The sequence below is a fragment of the Monodelphis domestica genome, chromosome 1 (genome assembly GCF_027887165.1).
Source record: "Monodelphis domestica isolate mMonDom1 chromosome 1, mMonDom1.pri, whole genome shotgun sequence".
In the NCBI taxonomy this organism is placed as follows: domain Eukaryota; kingdom Metazoa; phylum Chordata; class Mammalia; order Didelphimorphia; family Didelphidae; genus Monodelphis; species Monodelphis domestica.
Genome location: NC_077227.1, coordinates 484390381 through 484405550, shown reverse-complemented (window position 1 = coordinate 484405550; position 15170 = coordinate 484390381). Strand labels below are relative to the sequence as shown.

Below are 15170 nucleotides of genomic sequence, written 5' to 3'. Positions count from 1 at the left end.
ATGCTAAAACAAGGACACCCCCTGCCCTCAAGCAGCTAACTTTTTAATGGGTATTTCTTTGCCTTTGCTAAAACAGTGTTGGCTTCTGCTTACTCTTTATAAGTTCATAGATCTTTGGGTTTAAAGGAACTTCAGAGGTCATCTGACCCAACTCAAGCCTAAGCAAGGATGCTTTCTAGAACATCTGAAAAAAAATGGTCATCCAATATTTACTCAAATGGCCTTCAGTGATGGGAAACCTTCCGAGGCAGTGCATTCCACTTTTGAACAGCTCTAGTTATTAGGAATTTTTTTCTTATATTAAATTGAAATCTACCTTTCTACAACATTGATCTGTTGCTCCTAATTCTGCCTTTTAGACAAGTGGACCTAGTAAACTAAATCTAATCTCACTTCCTCATGACAGCTCTTAAAATGCTTCAAAGCCTGGTCTGTCTCCTTGCTTTTCTTTCACCAGGCTAAACATCACCAATTCCTTAGCTGATCTTTGTACAGTCTAAGCTCTGTTTGGACTACCTCCCTGGTCATTCTCTTGTGTACGTGCTCTAATTTATCAGTGTACTTCCTGAAATGCTGGGTTTAGAATTTCTCTGAGCCTCAGTTTCCACATTTGCAAAAATAGAGATAATAATGCTTTCACTCTCTGCCTCACAGCATCTTCTTTAGCATTTTGAGTTTTAATAGAAATAAGAGCTATTATATGCTTCAATATTTAGTGGTTCTGAGATCTAATCAATGAGGACATCCCCCACTATAGTGTAGATTGCAGTCCATTCACTATTTAGCCTGTTTGACTCTTGTATTTGTGCTATCATAAATCCTCCATATGGGACCCATCCAATATTCTGTGAGCCTTACACGATTTCTCCCCATATTCCATGGATGCCAGTGTAGCACATGCCAGGCTGTCCATCTGGCATCCCTTGTTTTTGATAGATGAGCATTCTACCTCCCTTTTCTAGTCATACATCTTCTGAATGATATCTATTAGGCTACTTTTTGCATGTATGTCATCATTTTAACATCAGTATTCTACAATATGGCTGTGAATCATAGGATATCACAATCTCTGAGATATCAAAATTGCAGGTCACCCAAAGGGCAATGGAGAGACAAATGGTGGGAACAAATAGCTCTCATTATTCATAATAATAAGATCTAGAAGAGGCTGTTTACTGGGGAATTTGTGCTTGGGGGAGGGGGGCAGGGATAAGTATCTTGGGGAACAATTTTCTCCATTAGAAAATTTTGTTCTTCCTGATTTTAATGTTCTTATCTTTTTTTTTTCCCTCTCTCCTCCAAAGTCAGCCACCCTACCTAACCCTTGGAGGTCTCTGGTATTGAGATTAGGGCAAAGAGAATGAGAAAGGAAGGAATGAAGACTATTCTCCTCTTTTTTAGGGAGCTATTGGACAATAATAATCTCCTAATAGGAAATGAAGCGGTTTACAATCAACAATTACAATCAATTATATTCCAATTTGTTTTCATGATTACCAGCCACTGTCCATTGTGTGCATGTGGTTTATGGTGCAAGTTCTTCATTTGCTTCATTTGCTGTTTTCATTCATTCTTTCTACTACCAGGTGCCCACTTCTCAAAGTTAGCCAGCATGAGCTCTGATTGGGCAAACTTAAGTTTGGGGTTCAAAGGACACACAACATCCGGAAATACTTGAAGAAATTCTGAGAGGTCATCTAGCCCAAACTCCTCATTCTACAGAAAAGGCACAGAAAAGGGGAGATCTGAGATCACACAGCTCATTTGCCTGAGTGAAACATAACTAAGAAGACAAATCCACTACTAGGAACACATAGACACAGAGTCAATGCTGTGTCCCAAAGGTGCCATGGTGTAATGGAAAGCAGTCTGTGCTTAGAATATGGATACATGTCTCCTGGGATTCTTCCTGGTCCTGACACTTGCAAACAATATGAGTTTGAGCAAGTCAACTTACCTCCCTAAGACTTGTTTTCCTTATCTGTAAGTTAGAAACTACAACTCATAAAATCTGTCTCAAAGGATTATTGTGAGGAAAGCACTTTGTAATCCTTAAAGTGAAGTTTTATCAAATATACATGTGCTTTTGGGCTCCAAATTTATCCATGCCACTATATACTTTCATTCACATGGATAATTAAAAGTTAACTGTGCTTTCCACTCAACTCAATTTAATTGACGCATGTTAGTGTCTACTACAAGCCAAGCCCCATCCTTGGGCTAAAACAATCTGTTGCATCTGACACTGATATATAGACCCCCAGGGGTTCCATCAGAAGGAACCTAAGGTAAAGATGGTGAAGAGAAATTAGAAATGACTTTAGGCAAGATTTAGCTCTTTGAGACATAGATACATGCATGTGTTGATGATTCTCCTTCCATTGGGAATTTTTGTCCAGGGCCACAGTATACCTAACCTCTGGGTTAAAGCATATTAAGTGACTTGCCCAGGCTCACGTAGCTCACACAGCGTGGAAGTTTTGGAGGTCAAATTTGAACCCAGGACCTCCCATCTCTAGTTTGGCTCTCAATCCACCGAGTCACCTAGCTGCCCCTATAATTTTTTTAACAGTGAAAAGAACTTTTGACATGGATTCAGAAAAGACGTGAGTTCAAAATTGGCTCTTAATTAATCACTATGTGACTATAGATAAGTCAAATAATATTGTTGAGCCTCAGTTTTCTCATCTATAAAATGGAAATCATAATTTCTGATGTACCTATATCAGAGGGTTTCTGTGACGGTCATGTGAAATAATGAAGGTACTTAAAACACTTTGTAAACCTTAATGCACTATAAAAATGTCAGCTATGATTATGGTTTCTTGTTGCTTTTTAACAGGTCCCTTATTTAAAACACACACATGAAAATCCACATTTGTGAACATATGCACAGACATAAAAATACACCAAAAAAAGCAAATAACTCTTGCAAACTACTCTCATCTTTCTGTCCTAGTGAGTTATAGTCCCCAAGGCCCTGTTTATCATTGACTGTGATGATCATCAAAGAGATCTGTTCAATGTTTAGCTTCCTTTCTCAGAACCCTATTGAATGTCACCGCCATGTCTAAGGACTGCTGGTATGTGCTTAGCCCCCACACAATTATGCCATTTGGAAAACAGTTGTAAATTTTGTGTCTCTATCCATTGAATTTGGGATTTCTTTAATTGTATATTTCAGCTTACTGATGTGGGGATATCTCTGAAAGAGAAATAAAAAATAAAGGGAAGGAGAAACAGGGACACAAATTATATATGGCCCATAATCCTATAGTGTCCATGAGCTGTGTTATAAACAAGAGAGATGGAACTATGAGCAAAATTATAAGAATAGATGACACAATTGTTTTGTAGCCCAATTTGGCCACTTAGGCACCATAAGGTCACAGATAGAGGATGAGACTTGGATTCACTGTGCAGATAATGCCAGCTATACTGATACCATCTTTGTAATATGAGAAAGACTTCACCTTTGGAGCCTCAGTTTCTTTATCTGTAAAATCCATAAAAAAAAATCTGTAAAATGGCTAATACATCAAAAAACCTATCTCACAGGGTTATTGTTAGGAAAGCACTTTGAAAATCTTAACACAACAAATATGAAGTTGATCCTCTTTTAACTTCCAAATAATACTAAAGATTTGTTATTATAATAATAGTCCCCCTTTCTTCTAAGAAATTCAATCAAAGTCAATGGTTAAACCTATTTGGCAAAGCCTTTCATCTCACAGTCTATATTGTTCTCAGGGACAAAGGTCATAGAACAATAGAACCAACCATCAGATTATGGTCAGTTGTAAGAGGCTTTCAAGATCATTTATTCTAGCTTCCCCATTTTACAGAGGAGGGAACTAAGGCCCATCCTCACTGGCCCCCTGATCTAAAACCTTAAATAATTGGAGATGCACCTTTGGAATTGTAGAAAACAAAGTTGCTTTCTGCAGCACTTAATAGGCTCTCTCCAATAAGTCTTTTCAGTCTTATTCTCTCTCTCTTATATTTTCCTGACTCCTCACATCTGCAAGCAATAGTCATCCCTTCCTTGCCTATCCCCCAACTCATTCCTCCTACTCTGTATATCCCTTTCCCCCCATCCTTCAAGGTCTAGCTCAAATGCTACCTCTTGTGTGAAGTTTTCCTGGATTTTTCCTTATGCCTCCCCTAAAATGATCCATTTTTCTTCTGACTGACCCAGCAAATATCTTGTGTTGCTCACCTGACCCTGACTGTATCTTGCTTTGTGTTGTATTTTCCCTATATGTGTGTATATATGTATGTATGTATGTATTTCTCATCTCTTTCATTAGACTATAAGCTCTAGGACAAACTCTGGTCTCTTCTCATTCTTATCCTTTTATCTCCTTCATTGCCAAGCAAAGACCACCAATAGGTGTAAGTAAATATCTGATAATTATTGTGTAAGTTATCTGTGACAAACTTTGACCCCATAATCTACTCAAAGGTGTATAGAGAATTTCTGTATAATTAGTAATATGGTGAGCAATATTAGTAGCTCATATCCCATAGCTAGGTAACATAGTAGAATGGGCATTGGGCATGGAGTCAAGATAACTTGAGTTCAAATCCTTCCTCAAACACTTATTAACTCTCTCCTCTTACAAATTCCTGGTCAGATCCTCCATCTTACCCTGCCTTAACTTCAATACTGGGCCAGTATTATTTCCAAAGATGGAGAACATCTAATATCTTTTATGTCCTCACAGCCTTTTGTTTGGCCAGAGTGATTCCCTACAACATCTATCCCAGACTAATTTTCTACTTTTTTCCCACTTCTCCCTGTAACCTCCACTGAGATTCCCCCCAATTTTTCCCCATTAGCTATCTTTTATTTTCTTCTTCTTTTTATTTTTTCATTTTTATTTAATTAATTAATTTAGAATATTTTCCCATGATTATTCATGTTCTTGGGACTCCAAATTTTTTTTTTTAAAAAGGATATTTCATGGAAAAAAACCCTGGACAAGTTATTTAAGCTCCCTAGGCTTTGATTTCCTCATCAATAAAATGTAGAAAATGATACTACCTATCTGTGGTGAGAATCAAGTGAGATAACATAGGTCAAGTACTTTGCAAACCTCAAAGTACTATATAAATGTTAGGCATTATTGTTGTTATTGTTATTCAGGCTCTCCTCTGAGCAAATGCTTCACTGTAACCTGAAGGTGGCCATCCCCATCAGTCATTTTTTAGTTTTGTCCAAATCTTCATAACACTATTTGGTGTTTCCTTGGCAAAGATACTAGAGTGGCTTGCTATTTCCTTTTCCAGCTCATTTTATATAATTCAAATAGATTATCTGAGCAGTGCCCAAGCTCTGACAGGCCTCATTAAGGTAGAAGGGATATGGGTTTAATCCTAGCTGTGGAGTGTGCACTCGTTATCCAAGAACGCCTTTTAGACAAGTTCAGAAAACTCTGATGGGCTACAGAATGTTATATGGTAGGGCTCCCATATCCACAGCAGGTACATTCCAAGACCTACCCTAGATGGCTGAGACCATATAAGGATATAAGGAAACATTGCTGTTCAATGCCCAATCAGTGGATACAAGGCACACCGCACTAACAGCACCATTACTTTTGTGCTTTGGGACCATTATTACAGTAAGTGCTTTCTTAAAAAAGGTGCTCTAATATATAATGCTACAATGAATGAGATCAGTGAATACACTAGAGGCAAACTGGAGGGAAGTTTCCCCTGGGAGCATGGATATGGGGACAAAGGGAAATGAATCATGGAATGGACTGGCAAATTTCACCATGTTACAGCCTGCACTCATTTGGTGGATGGTTTGAAACTTATGAACCATTTTTTCTAGAATTTTCCAAATTTTCCAGTTTTTTTCCCTATGATAGTTAACCATGAGTATCATGAGAATCAGCAGATAGTGAATCGGTGGTTATTGAGGCACATTGTATACATTTAATTTTTTTCATTACATATACATATATATACATATATGTATATACATATACATACACATATATTCTTTTTTTCAACCACAACAACTCACTAAGACTACCTACTAAGTTGTGGAGGGACTGATATCTCTGTCCTTTAAAATAATACCCACATAACTATTGGGCAGTATCAGAACTGACAAAGTAACACTTTGCAAAACATTTCACATCCATGACCTTGCCTGTGTCTCTTCAAACCAGTATGACTTTGACCAAGTCACTTATTTGAAAAAATAATTAATTTTTTTGTTATAACCAAATTCCCAGGCATCTCCCTGCCTTTTGTCCCTCCCCACATGAGAGAAAGCCTCATTTGTAATAGCTGGGGTAGTGCTTTTCGGTTGTAAAGACATTTATGTATGTTATATCATTTGATTCCCACAAGAACCCTGGGAGGTAGGTACTATTATTATCTCCATTACCAATGAGGAAACTGAGTTTAAGAGAGGTTAAGTGTATGTGTCAAAGGAAGGATTTAAACTCAGATCTTTCTACATCTGTGCCTAGCTCTCTATCCACTGGTCTACCAAAGCTGTCTCTCTAGGCCTTGGTTTCCTCATTGGTAAAATGAAGAGATTGGTCTAGATGGTTCTGAGGTCCCTTCTAGATCTAAATCTATGATCTCATTTTATCATCAGGACATCTCTTTATAGTCAGTACAAACCACAGAATTTAGAACTGGAAGGGAACTTCTTGTTGCTGTTGTTCATTTGTTTCAATTGCATCTGACTCTTCATGACCCCATTTAGGGTTTTCTTGGCACAGACATTGGAGTGGTTTGCCATTTCCTTCTCCAATTCATTTTATAGATGAGGAAACCAAGGCCAACAGGTTTAAATTAAATTTCCAGGGTCATAAAGCTAGTAAGTATCTGAGGCCAGATTCGAACTCAGGAAAATGAAGTTTCCTGACTCCACAACCGGTGCTCTATTAGAGATCATCTTTTCCAAATGGACCTTAGTCTTAGACCTTGCCTGAAACTAACAATAAGTAAGGAGAATAATTCATATTTCAACCCAGATTCTCTGATTCTAGATCCAATGTTCTTGATACTACCCCATGGCTGCCTAAAGGTAATATTATGCCCATTTAAAGGAGGACAAGATGAAGACCCAGAGAGACTATGTGATTTAACTATAGTCACATAGCTAGTAAGTGTCAGTGTGGGATTTTAACCTATCTTGCCTGACTTCAAATGATTTCTAGTGTATCATGCTCTTTCTCCATATTTATATAAGCTCGTATTTATATACTATTTTACAACTGAGGAAATAATTCCTATAGGATAAGTAGTGCAAATATTATTCCAGTTTTATAGATGAGAAAAATGAATATCAGAGTGGGCTTCTCAAGGTTACATGGGAGGTAAGTTGCAGAGGCTAGAATTCAAACTTCAGAATTCTGTGCCTTCAGATTTCAAGTCTAGTGTGAAGAGGCACATACATGTCTGTTCCACCTCCCCTAGTCCTAGATAGGATAGGAGCCTCTCATGAAGGATATAGTGAAGTCTAGGGATGAACATAGAGTCATGCTATGGAGTGATTGTGTTTAGAACGCAGAGAAAGACAAAAGGGACTCAAACACTAATTTGTGGTCTTTTCCTGAAGGAATTGCTGTCAATATTCAGTTCAGGCTTTACTATGCAGGGAGGAACCTATGATCTTTAGAAGCAGTATGGCATGATAAATAGTTTGGGGCTTGGAGGAAAGAGTCCTAGGAATAAATCCCTTTTCTGGTGTTTTCTAGTTACATGGTCATTGGAAAGACACTTGACTTCTCAGGCTCGATTTTCTCATCTGTAAAATCAGAGCAATCACATGACTTAGCTCACTACTATATCATGAAGGAAGTGTTTAGTAAACCTTATAGTGCCAAAGAAAGAAATGTGTGTCACCATCTCCTTAGATTATGACTTTTTAATCTATTATAACATGCATATATGTGTATATCTATGGACTTAAATGTAAATTAAAGATTTAAATTTATATTCATGTTTTTAAGCCTTTATTCTTAGAATCCTGTCAAATTATTTTGTAAGTACACTCAGTCCCACATAAATACAGAGAACAACTTTGTAGTTTTTAAAAAATCACTTCTCCCAGTTTTTTAAAGAAATGGATCTATCTCCACTTAGGATATTTCTGTGGCTAAATGTTTCTTTTCCCTCTCCTGGGACTTGGTTTAATAAAATGCTCTCAAAGATTCTGCGGGATTTAGCAACAAGATCACATTTGTTAGAGGAAGCTTTTCCTCATTTCCAGTGAAGCTCTTCCCCTCAGATTACTTTGTCTTCTGTGAAATGACACCAAAGCTTCCTTTCATGCCATTAAACATCGCTAACCATCATTTTAGTAATGAAGTGAAAAATGCTAGTTTGATAGTGAAATTTCTCAGAGGTTTGGACTCTTTGTAAGAAGTACAATCTTCCCATTCTCCCGAAGTGAATTCAAAAAGAATGATGAATTTGTTTCTTAAAAAAAAAACAAACCCAACTGCTTAGTAATGGCTTGAAATTAAAATAACTGATTTCAGTGGATAAAATATCTCAACATTTTAACTGATTCTAAGCCTTCATCAGGATTTTTTCCCCTTTGTTCCCTTTCATTCTCTTTCCCTTTTATATGATCATTGATGATGGCTTTTTCTGATTCCATTTTTGTTTTCTTTATTTCATTACAACTTCTTTAGATTTCTTCATATTCTTTATATTTGTTGATCTTAATTGCTTTATAAGATACTATGCATTAATAAGGATAATAATAAATAGTCACTAGAAATTTCATATTGGGAAGCTATAACATATGTGTGTTTTTCCATGTGTATCATTTGGTACCATCTTACTTTACCATCCTTATCTCCTATAATTTTCCTCCATTCACTCCCTGCTCTAGCCAAACTGAAATGGATTCTGCCTGTGAAATATACTTTGGAGTTTTCCATTTCTGTGCCTTTTCACTTTTATTCTCTGTCTCTTGATGGTATCCTTTCCACTTTTTAACCTAATGAATTCTTCACCATACTTTTAAATTCAACTCAAATGCCAACTACTCCACTGAAGTTAGCCCTGATCCCCCTAGTCAATAATGACCTTTCATGCCTTTTAGACTTTACCAGCTTTATGTCTCTCTTCTGAATATATCAGATTGCATTAAAGTTATCTTTGCTTATATCATAAATCTATTTTACACTGTGAGCTCCATGAAGACAAGAACCAGCTCTTAGCTAAATTTGGTATCATCTCTAGCATTGAACATAATTTTGTGTGTGCTGTAGGCTATTAATATGTATATCAATTTTATACTTTGGGAATTCAAAATCCTGTTTCTCTTCTCTCACATATACACCCTTCTCTCTTGCACCCTGGTGCAAACCCTAATCATTTCACATCTAGATTACTTCAATATGCTTCCACTAGTCTCTCTGCACCTCAAACTATCCTCTATTTGCCTTCCAAAATGATCTTCTTAAAGTGCCAGTCTGACCATGTCACCCTTCCTAGTTGCCCCCCCCCCAACAATTTCCTCCAGTGGCTCTCTATCACTTCCATAATCAAATATAAAATTCTTTTTGGATTTTGAAACACTTCATAATACTTCCTTCTACTTTTCAAGTACATCCTCTGTTATCCAGGAACACTGGGCTCCTTACTATTCCTTAAAAATGATGCTTCATACCCTGACCTTGGCATTTTCACTAGCCAGGCCTTCACTCTGTCTCCTACCAAATCACCCAAATTCACCAATGAGGTATCAACCTCAAAACATCACTCTCCCTCTCTGTCACATCAAGTTTGTTGACAAAGTCGATTGATTTAACCTTTGTAACATCTCTCATCATATATTCCCTTCTTTCTCCTGACATTGCCACCATGTTGGTACAGGCCCTCATCACCTCATGCCTGGACTATGACAATGACCTTCTCGTTGGTCTCCATGCTCCTAGTCTCTCTCCACTCCAGTTTATCCTCTACTAATTTGTCAACGTGATCTTTCTAAACACAGCTCTCATGTCACCCTACCCCCCTTTATTCACCTCTAATGACTGCCCATCACCTCTAGAATCAGATATGAAGACTTATTTATACTTCCCCCTATTCCATTCAATCTAGTGCCACCAGCTTCTGTTTTTTGTTATTCAGTCATTTTAATCATGTCTGATTCTTCAGGACCCCTTTTGGGGTTTTCATGGAAAAGAGTGGTTTGCTGTTTCCTTCTCTAGTTCATTTGACAGATGATGAAACTAAGGTCAAAAGAGGGAAGTGACATGTCCAGGGTCACATAGCTAGTAAGTATCTGAGGCCATATTTAACTCAGAAAATGAATCTTCCTGATTCCAAGCTCAGCCCTCTATCCATGGTACCACCTAGCTGGCATCATTGTCTTTCCTGAAAACATGAGGCTCCATCCCCAACCCTGTGCCTTTATAAGAGCCGTTTCTCATGCCTGAAATTCTCCCCGATAGTTGTTTTCATGCTGTCTTTCCTATTAGACTGTGAGCTCCTTGAGAAAGGGGACTTTCCTTGTATGGCTAGCATTAGCAAATTCTTGGCATCCAGTAGGCACTTAGTCAATGATTCATGATGAGGAGCTGTAACATTAAATAATATGTTATATATGCATAATGAAGGGATTGAATAGACCAATGAAGGTATCAGCTGGATTGTGTAAAATTAGTCTTTGGATACATCACTCTTCTTCTCTGGGTGAATGCTGGCTGCCTCCAAAGTTGGGTCCAAACTGAGAATTGCAGGACTGATAGCAGTGCTCTAGTGAGATTGATTTTGAAACCTGTGTAGCATGAGCAAAAGAAATGAAACTACAGGTAGAAAACTGAGCGAAAAGACTATTACAATCACCTAAATGAGTTTAGTGAGATGTTGAGACAAAAGTATTGACATGGAGGACAAAAGACAGAGGACAGATATCAGTCACATGGTAAAAGAAGATTCAGTAGAGTTCAGAGGCTGATTGGGAAAGGGAATGATGAAAGAGAAGGGACACCAAGGTGAAACTGAATAAAGGACCAAGGACAGCTACATTGCCTTAGATACCCAACTCACCAGATGATGGAAAGGAATTCTATAGGAAGAGTTTGTCGCAATGAGCATGGGTGGAACTCACAAGTGGGCCAATTTAGGGTTGGTGTCAAGAAAATTTTCCTTGCAATTAGAGTTGACCAAAAGGTAGATTTTGCTTCCAGGAAGATCTTAAAGCAGAGGAAGAATGACCACTTGGGTAAATTAGAGTGGGGATTCCTTTTAAGTATGGATTGGATTCCAAAGCAACTAGGTGGCACAGAGTGCTGGGCCTGAGTCACAAGGACCTGAGTTCAAATCTAGTCTCAGACACTTACTGTGAGTACCTTGGAAAATAATTTAACCCTGTTGGCCTCAGTTTTCTAATCTGTAAAAAGAGCTGGAGAATGAAATGGCGAAACACTCTGGTATCTTTACCAGGAAAACCTTAAATGGGACCACAAAGAGTCAGGCATAACTAAATGACTGTAACAACATTGAGTTGAAGTAAGTCACTACTGATGTCACTTCCATCTCTCCAATTCTACAATTCTATGAATTGGCTCCTATAAATTTCTGGAGAAAACACATTTAGTTAAAAGTGCTTTTATGGGACTTCAGTCACTTTGGTCCTTTTCACAAAAATGATCCAATCATGAGAGTGTTTGTAGATTTTTTTTTTGCTGTGTCAAAAGAAAAATTAAAGTAATTCTTGGCTTAGATAAGTCAAAATAATAGACTTAAAGTATGATGTATTGTTCTTGGACTCACATTACCTATAGGCAGCTCCAGAATGAAAGAGATTCATACTATAAGTCATTCCCTTCTATAGCTGTCTTTTTGCCATCTTCACAGCTAAACTTCCCTGGTTTCCTAGAACTAGGAATAAGTTGGCAGAAATTATGAGAAAGAACATTTTTGGCATAATATAAAGCATAATTTCCTAACCATCAGAACTCTCCAAAGAAGTTATAACTGTGGGGCAGTTAGGTGTCTCACTAGATAGAGAACCAGGCCTAGAATCAGGAGGATCTGGGTTCAAATCTTGCCTTAGATACTTCCTAGCTGTGAGACCCTGGGTAAGTCAAAACCCCAATTGCAGTCTTTTACTTAGTATTAATAATTAGTACTGATTCTAAGACAGAAGTTAATGGTTTTACAAAAGAAAAAAGGAATAATTGACCTCATGAAGTAGTAGATTGCTTGTCATAAAATGTATGCCAATATATTGAATGAACTTCTCTCAAAAATGCTGTCGAGGGGATTTCTGCAATGGAAATGTTTGGACTTAGTTACCGCAAAGATAACATCCAACACTAACAACTAATATAAATGAGGAATTAAACATAAAATTCCTGATGGCTTCATATTTATGATCATTAAGTCATAAGCTATCTTGATTTACCTTTGAAAAACCCATGGAAAGGAGGCAGCTAAGTGGCTCAGTGGTTTGAGAGCCTGGCTTAGAAACAGGAGGTCCTGGGTTCAAATCTGAACTCAGATACTTCCTAACTGTGTGACTCTGGGAAAGTCACTTAACCCCCATTGCCTAGCTCTTACTGCTCTTCTGCCTTAGAATCAAAACACAGTATTGATTCTAAGACAGAAGGTAAAGTTTAAAAAATTTATGGAAATAAGTTTACTAGCAAAGAGTGTAAACATAGTATCTCATATTTAGGAATAAGTCTTAGAAAGAAACTTGTTGAACCCTCTCATTCTGTGATAAAAAAGGAAACAGAGACTCGGAGAAATTAAATGACTAGCACCAAATCACAAAGGTAATAGACAAACCATTATTCAAACCTAAATTATCTTACTCTGAATTCAGAGATCTTTCTAATACACCATATTACCCACCTAACTGAAAAAAAAAAAGATTGACTTACTTGAAAATGTTGAGTTCTTTATTTGTATAATGTTTGGGACTTTTATTAGCAACTACTTGAATGTGAACATCCAATATTTTTCTGATTTCATTGGCACTTACTTCATTGGCACCAATGACACCTCCTCTGTGTCCAATTAGATTATCTTTAGGAGTTGCTGTGACCAAACAATGTCACCCCTGTCAACCAAACATTTGACGACAAGCCTTTCTGTTCTTCACTGATTTGGTCTTTGGATGATAGTCACACTTGACTACTAGGTCCAGATAATGCCTTTTCAGCTTTGTAATGAATGTTCAATTCAATCAACTTGAGCAACATTTAAGTGTCTACTATGTGCCGAGGCACTAGCATGACTTTAGAGACCCTAGGTCATCTTCACACCATAGAGGGAGGCTTTGGATGAGGACATCAGTAGATCATTATTCTAACTGCAAGAGTTCTCTAGGTCTCCCTCCAAGAAGTCTAGCAAAATAACTGTTCCATCTCATTTGCATAGCCAACCATTGTATTACTATGCATGCATACAAATAATATGCCTAGCCATGCTCACCTCCTGTCTTCTCAATGAGTGCCCAGAGATCATAGCAGAGTCTAATCCCTCTCCATCTCCAGGCTCCAGCAGAGTATCCTGCACACTGAAGATGCTCACTAAACCTTTGATGTTGTTGATGGGCCTGCATTTCTTTTAGACTCTTCTTTAATTTTAGACTTTTCACTAATTGAGACTGCCATGCCTCCTATTTGTCTGAGTTAGGGAGGCTTAACTGTGAGCCAGCTTCCTAAAAATAGCAGTCTCTGTGTGGAATCAAGTAGGCAGGAATGCATGCACACAGTTATCTTCCATGGGGTGGTCCAGCCTCTTTCTGGGCCATTTCAGAGCTGGAGTTGTTTGCTCACATAGGGGCAAATTGCTCTGGTAGACCAGGTGTGAATGAATTTAAATATTTTAAAATTCTCATAGAGAAGACTGTGTCTCATATCTCTCAGAGTGTAATTTGGCTTCATATAAAGGTGAGTTTCCCACCTTTCCCAACTGATCTGCTGGAGCACCAAATTATCCAGCAACACTCAATCCATTCCTGGTGGTAGATAATTAGTTTTTAGTGTGAGTCTCATCTGGGAGTGACTGGGATTGGGTGGCGCAGGAAGGGTGACTGCTTATTTTGTTGAAATAACAAAAGTAGAGTTTTGACAAATTGATCTTAATATAATCTGATGACAGTTTAGGCATGAGAGAAGTTAGCATTCCCCTACCTCGACTTTTGCTTATTGGTTGTGTGTGTGCATGTGTGTGTATGTATTTCCAGTTTTATAATGAGTGCTCAATTTGATCCATTTGACAAATGTTTAAATGCCTACTACATGCCCAGCATTTTAGTTGATGCTCCACTGGCATGACTTTAGCGACCCTAGGTCCATGTTGACAAACATATGGCATGCATGCTGGAGGGAGCTGATCCCTTCCCCCTCTCCACATGCTCCTGAGAACATTTCTCCTATCACCCATCCCACTGCCCAGCAGCCCAGTAGGAGTGCTTCCTCCCTCCCCTGTCTGGGGTAAGTCAGGAGGCTCACATGAGTATAAGGGTTGCAGATTGGGTACTATAAAAGGTTCTCTCTAAAAGGTTCGCCATCACTGGCCTAGGTCATCTTCAAACCATGATGGGAGGCATTGGAAGAGAACATCAGAGAATCATTATTATCCTAACTGCAAACAGTCTCTAGGTCCTCCTCCAAGTAGTCCAGCAGGATAACTTTCATAATATATATATATATGTATATGTACATACATATACTTTGTATGTTATTACTGGTGTTCATACGATTACTCCACTCCCCCCAATATGATTTCTTTTAGGGCAGGGATTACCTTATGGGATTTGAGTTTTTTTGTCTCTAGCACATACCACTGGCACACAGTAGGAGCTTAATAAATGTTTGTTAAATTGGATCAAACTGAATCAAATTATTTCTCTGATATGTGGCACTGCAGAATTTCACATCATAAAAGCCGAGAGTAATGTGTTAAAGGGAAGGGAAAACATTCTGCCAGGTGATACTCAGTTGTGTTGTGCTCTTAAGCTCTAAGGCTATGTTTGATTTCAGTCTAATGGTCCTATGTAGCCCTTTGGCTCTTTCTCAGAGATGAAATAAGGTGTGTAATTACATAGTAATTAAAGGATGCTTACTGTACTAATAGTGGAGCTGTGGGGAGGAGGAATCTCCATCAAATTCCTAACCAATTGGGCATACAGATGTGCTGTTCTCACCACTGAGGAAGCA

At 38.0% G+C, this 15170-nt stretch overlaps 1 long non-coding RNA gene across 1 annotated transcript in view; it reads right to left on the bottom strand.

Annotated features, from left to right (window-relative positions):
- Nucleotides 1-13023, bottom strand: part of LOC103102657 (uncharacterized) — a 45292-nt gene extending 32269 nt beyond the window's left edge. Inside the window, exons 1-2 of the long non-coding RNA XR_008915424.1 lie at nt 12885-13023; nt 1498-1716 (exon numbers count right to left, since the gene is read on the bottom strand). This is a non-coding gene — a long non-coding RNA (uncharacterized LOC103102657). The remainder of the gene's footprint in view (nt 1-1497; nt 1717-12884) is intronic.
- Nucleotides 13024-15170: the final 2147 nt, after the last annotated feature.